Genomic DNA, 6,087 nt, shown 5'->3' with positions numbered 1-6,087 from the left:
TTCTTATTCATTGTCTATAGATCAACAGAAGTGATACAACACAGATTAAATTTTAAATAATGAACTTTGGGTGTTCTTGACTTTCTTGTACTAATTAACATATTGACATATCCAGGGTTTACATGCTCTGATGGACACTCATATTTCACCTATAAAGACAAGATACAAACCCTGGGCTTTGCCAATCTGCTAACCAATACATCACTGTGAAGAATATCCCAATATCATCAGAATCCAAGCTGAGATGAAGTTGATGACCTATCAGTACTCATTCTTGGGCTCAGAGCAGGGAGTTGGTGTTTGATGTAATCACCATTTCAGTGACATCTGAAAGAGCTCCACAGTTCTACCGATCAGTGAAGTTCACATCTGGTACTAAAGGTGCCATAAACTTAAGTCAGAATATTAGAAAAAAAAATTACAAGTCAGTTTCTGCTATCATCATTATTAGATCATCTAATTAGCTAGACAGAAAGGCAATGAAATGGAACAACAGTTTCAGACACATATGGATTTCTGTGATAGCAACCATGCTTTTAGATTCATATTCAGTACCCCTGAGGAAATCCCAGATTCCCATCATAAACTGGGAGAGCTCAGTCTTTTTTCCAACCCAAATGAAGACAATTGACAAAGCACTCAAAACATTTCATTTCAGTGTTCTCTGGTAAATTTAAATTAATTGGTTTCAATGCAGCTGAATAAGCCATTGCATTTCCCATTTTGTGACATTACTGTGTGACAGTTTTATTTAGGGAGCCAACTGTCATAACTCTCTCTTTTAAGCCAAATCTTACTACACTCTCTATTACATGCCACATCACTGATTTCACAAGAAAAGACACCTTTGTACTCTGGAAAATACAACTGGATCCATAAAAGGGAATAGGGTCATAAATTACAGCCTTATGCAGAAGTGTACTGATATGGTATGTAATTTAACGATTTTTTAAAAAATTGATTCTGAATGAGACGTTTCTAATCTGTTCAGGAAAATGGAGGATTCCAGTTTGAGCCAACCTGAACCTAAAGACATAATTTGGAGTTTCCTGATGAGAAAATTGATTTTTTATTTTCAGTCAGAAAGTCATTTTTAGAAAAACTACAAGAGCCCCTGTAGTGTGCCATGTATATCATGCTGTCCTTGTCCCTGCTGTAGACCGCACAGCCATTGTTCTGATCTCGAAGGGGAAGAAGATTCAGATTCAAATAAATAAAGCTAAGACATTATTCCTCAAAAACAACAACAACAAAAATCTAAACTGACTAAAGCAAAAGGAATTAATAGACTGCTGGATTGCTTTGTTCTTATTTAAATGTAGTTTGCAGTAAACTACTGTTTTATCAGTTTATGAAGAATTGAAGGAAACTTATCAAAATTATATAGGTGAGTATATCTGACAGAAAAGCTGGGAAAGAAATTTGCAGCTAAACATCTGCTGGTTTCAGGGGGCTCCATTAATGAATGAAGATCTCAAGGTCACAAGAAATTACAGGGACTTGGGACTTCCTTCAATTTAAAACTCTGAGAAGTGGAGGGGTTGTAAAACACAACAAAGCAAAAACTTGGGGGTTACAATGACATCAACAATAATTCAAAGACTTAGATACCTCTACTGAACCAGGCTCTCAATCTAAGAAAGTGTTCAGCAGTCACAGCATGACCATGAGCTGCCGGCAGGCTGGTGGGTGAAATGATCTTACCTCAGCCATCTGTGCATGCTCTCTCTGATGTAAAACCCAATTCAGTAGCTCCCTGAGAGAGGGTTTTGAGGGCAGCAGAGGCTTGAATAACTCCCCTCTCCTCTTCACCAGCAAGAACATTTCCACCATGGAAAGGGTTGTCAGGCATTGGAACAGGCTGCCCACAGAAGTGGTTGAATCACCATCCCTGGATGTGTTTAACAGACACGTAGATGAGATTCTTAGGAACATGGTTTAGTGCTAGAGTTAAATTATGGTTGGATTCAATGATCTGGAGGTTCTCTTCCAATCAAAATGATTCTATGATTCTATTATTCCATCATCACACTGAGAAGGAAGAGAAAGGACAAGGAAAACACAGCAGGGCCATGAGGCATCACACACCGGTGTGGGGCTGGGAGCAAGCACCTGAGGACTGGGAGTGAGTGGGACCTCCTCACACCAGGACCCCTGCTAGAGCCATCCCCATGTGAAACTGCACCCTTGCTTTGGCTCAGTGGTTTTAACTGAAGGACAGACTCTGTTGGAGGGCAAGGTGAACCAGGCAAGGAGATGTTGTGTTCAGAGGAGCACTTCATATAAACAACTTCTGAAAATATGTGAGCTGGCAGGTACTCAGAATGGTCTTGTGATATCTCTGAGCACATAGTGTATGATGAGCTAATGAAAGAAAAAAGGGGAAAATCAATCATTTGCAACAAGTAATTAGAGTAGCTACAATGAAGACAGAAGTAAAGTGAAGGCTTTGAAATAGAATTACAAGGCTGAAATAACTGAGCTTTTATTCTCAGAATAGATATTGCATCAGGAGCAAACCTGAAAGTGTGAAATTGGCCATGTTTTGTCTTATTTGGAGCACAGCTTTGCTTGCAATGAGACACAGAGACAATTCTGATATCACACTGGTTTTCTAATGGCAAAAATTCCCAAAACTCAGTGGTTTACTGTCCTGATTTAACACAAAAATGCCCATAGCAATGTTCACCAAATCAATTTTGCATTTTTAGCAGCTACAGACAGAGGCGAGTTTGGGATGCAGAACTATGCACACGCTTGGAAAAGTCAGCCCTGAATCAGGATGAGAAAGCTCACCACCTTCATGAACAAGAAAGGCACAGTGTTCAACTCCCACGCTGTTTACAGAGATTTCATTCAAAAACATGTTCCTATACTTCACTGGGAAATCAGACTGCAAAATATTTGTACAGAATGTGCCAATGGATATGATTTACTAAGACCTCCATTCAGTTATGTCATTCCACTAAAATATAGCTCTTCTTTGGCCACAGCTTCCTGTACTGAATCTTATCCATATGAAATAAGAGAGATGGGAGATCCCTGGAGTTTACAGCCTTAACACTCACTGTGAGTGCTATTGCGAAAAAATATTTCTGAAAGATGTTTAGATCCCCAGCTAAAATGAAATCAAAGTCAGTGTAAGACACTACCTGTATTCATGTATGTATTGAGAGCTCTCAAGACTCCTTTCTGAGTTTTGTTGAGGCAGTGTCCCATCTTATTTAACTGGATAAACAAATTTTTAGTTTTATGGGCAGACAGACAAAAGAGTGGGAAATAAATGACTTTGAATCATTTCCTCAGCTTAGCACTGTGCTTCAGCTAACATCCTATTCATAGAAATCACAAATGAGTGGCTTCTAATAAAATACAAGAAGTATTGTTTTTCTGCATTTTATGGAAGTAATCCTATTATTTGTCAGACTGCAATAGTAGAAGATATAGGAATTAAAGTACAAAGTGAGTATATCACCCTGGAAGTTCAGTGAAATTTTGAATAAAGGAAAAAACAAAAGCATCTAATGAATGCTTTGAGGATCCACTACCAAAAAGTTATTTTATGCAATCATTCAACTGGAGCTGTAGTTGTGACATCTTTATCCTTTTGCTTTGATCCTTTTTCTTGGGACACATGCACGTAGGACATTTTCTTATTTTGGAGTGATTTTTGTCCACCATGCAATCTGTTTATTAGCCGACTTCTAGTTTGCCAAGGTTTTTAATTTGGATATGATATGCTGTGCTAGAAAATCCAAAAGAACTGTTAATAGCTGTCAATAAATTTAGTCTCACAGAGATTACTTCCAGATGAATTAAACAGGTTTGATCAGCATATGCTTCTTTATGCTCAGTAGATGTGTGTCACTTCTAGAAGAGCTTCACCTTTCAGCAGCCATAGGGTAGGAGCTACAACATTAATAATCACACAACACAGGGCTCCCAAGTGATATGGAATACGCACATTTTCACTTAAATTTCAAATATAAAGTAAACCTCTTAAGTAATTTATCATCATTGGTAGTTTCCCTGGTAGCTGAATTCCCTCTCAAACTATCCCTGACCCTTAGGTTGAAAGCTGGGATGGAAGAAAGGGCAAGAAAGTTCCCCATCATGAGCAGGTGCTGTACCATCACATACACAGTATTGTCCAAATAGTCACACGTGAGTAGATTGAACAATAAAGATAAAAAGTATGTTTATACAGCCAAAAGGCAGCTTTCCAGTTCATTCCTATATCTTGGGGTCACTGATTGTCCATACTGCATGAAACATAACCCCAAGGCTGAACCAATTATTTTCCTCCCAAACCACATCAAGAGTTAAAAAACCCTCAAAAGTCAGTGAGTGAGCAGGCTTCAACCAGTTTGCCTCCTTTAACCCAACAGGGTCATCCAACACTGTTTTTGTGGGTCTGATACCCTTATATATTCTACAAATGTTCTTACGCCACCACACCATTCAGGTGGACTGCAAACAGACCTTCATATGTTTCATACACCATGAAATGAGAAAACGCATGACAAAGTGTGTCACTGTTGGGCTGTGAAATGGAATCCAGAAGAAGCCTATATCAAGCACCTATATCAGCTGTGGGTGCACCAGCTGACCTGTTCAGGGCAGGCTTCAGCAGCAAGGGGGAGACCTTGTGAACCCTGGCAGACAGAAACCACTTGTCATAGGAGTATTTAACAGTACAGATAAACCTAGAAAAGCAAAAAAAAAAAAAATGATCTTGCACACTCATGAGCAGCACATTATCAACTGTAAATACGTGTCTCAAAATGTCTGCGTATGTCTTTCATTCAGATTAAATCAGCAGAAGTTCTTGACTGACACATACTCAAGTACCAGTATTGGGTCTAGCTGATATGCAGCTGGAGCTAAGTTATTCACATTTTTTTTCAGACAAAGAAATTAAAATCTTACACAATATGAACATTTTGTGGACTATGTGAAGAACATCTGGGTCCTCAGCTTCCACCTTGCAAATCTGACAGGAAAGACAAGAACTTCAGTAGGTATTGATTTTGCAAAGGTATTGTCAAGAAAAGTAAAGTAGAGCCACCCTCAGAAAAATGGCTGTTCTGGTGTGGTATTTGGCACACAGAAGGAAGCCATCAGAGGAGCTTGGATTATCAACACCTGTAACGCATCACTTATGCTGCCACACTGCAAATCCTATCTAGGAACCTGAGCAATGACTGAGAACAAGAGCATCCTTCACTCACCTTCTGTGAGGTTAAACTTTCAGTCTAATCCGGTAAGATATTCTGGGCCTGTGAAAAAAAGATAGATATCATACTAATGTAAAAAATGCTAGAGGAATCATAGAATCATCTCAGTTGGAACAGACCGTCAGGATCATCGAGTCCAACCATAACCTAACACTAAACCATTTCTCCCTAAGAACCTCATCTAAACACCTTTCAAACACCTCCAGGGATGGTGACTCCACCACTTCCATGGGCAGCCTGTTCCAATGCCTGACAACCTGTCCTGTGAAGAAGACCTTCACTGGTGCAACTTGAGACCATTTTCTCTTGTCCTATCATTTGCTACTTGGGAGAAGAGACCAACACCCTCCATGCTACAACCTCCTTTCAGGTAGTTGCAGAGAGCGATCAGGTCTCCCCTCAGCCTCCTTTTCTCCAGGCTGAACAGCCCCAGTTCCCTCAGCTGCTCCTCATCAGACTTGTGCTCCAGACCCCTCACCAGCTTCGTTGCTCTTCTCTGAGCTCTCTCCAGCACCTCAATGTATCTCCTGTAGTGAGTGGCCCAAAACCGAATACAGGATTCAAGGTGCAGATTCAAGGTGTGGCCACAGCAGGCTCGAGTACAGGTGGGTAATCAGTTCTCTAGTCCTGCTGGCCACACTATTCCTGATACAAGACAGGATGCTGTTGGCCTTTTTGGCTACCTGGGCACACTGCTGGTTCATGTTCAGAAGGCTGTCAATCAACATTCCCAGGTTCTTTTCCTCCAGGCAGCTTTCCAGACACTCTTCCCCAAGCCTGTAGCGCTGCCTGGGGTTGTTGTGACCCAAGTGCAGGACCTGGCACTTGGCTTTGTTAAACCTCATACAAT

The sequence above is a fragment of the Nesoenas mayeri genome, assembly GCF_963082525.1.
Source record: "Nesoenas mayeri genome assembly, chromosome: 1".
In the NCBI taxonomy this organism is placed as follows: domain Eukaryota; kingdom Metazoa; phylum Chordata; class Aves; order Columbiformes; family Columbidae; genus Nesoenas; species Nesoenas mayeri.
This window is presented reverse-complemented; position numbering follows the sequence as displayed.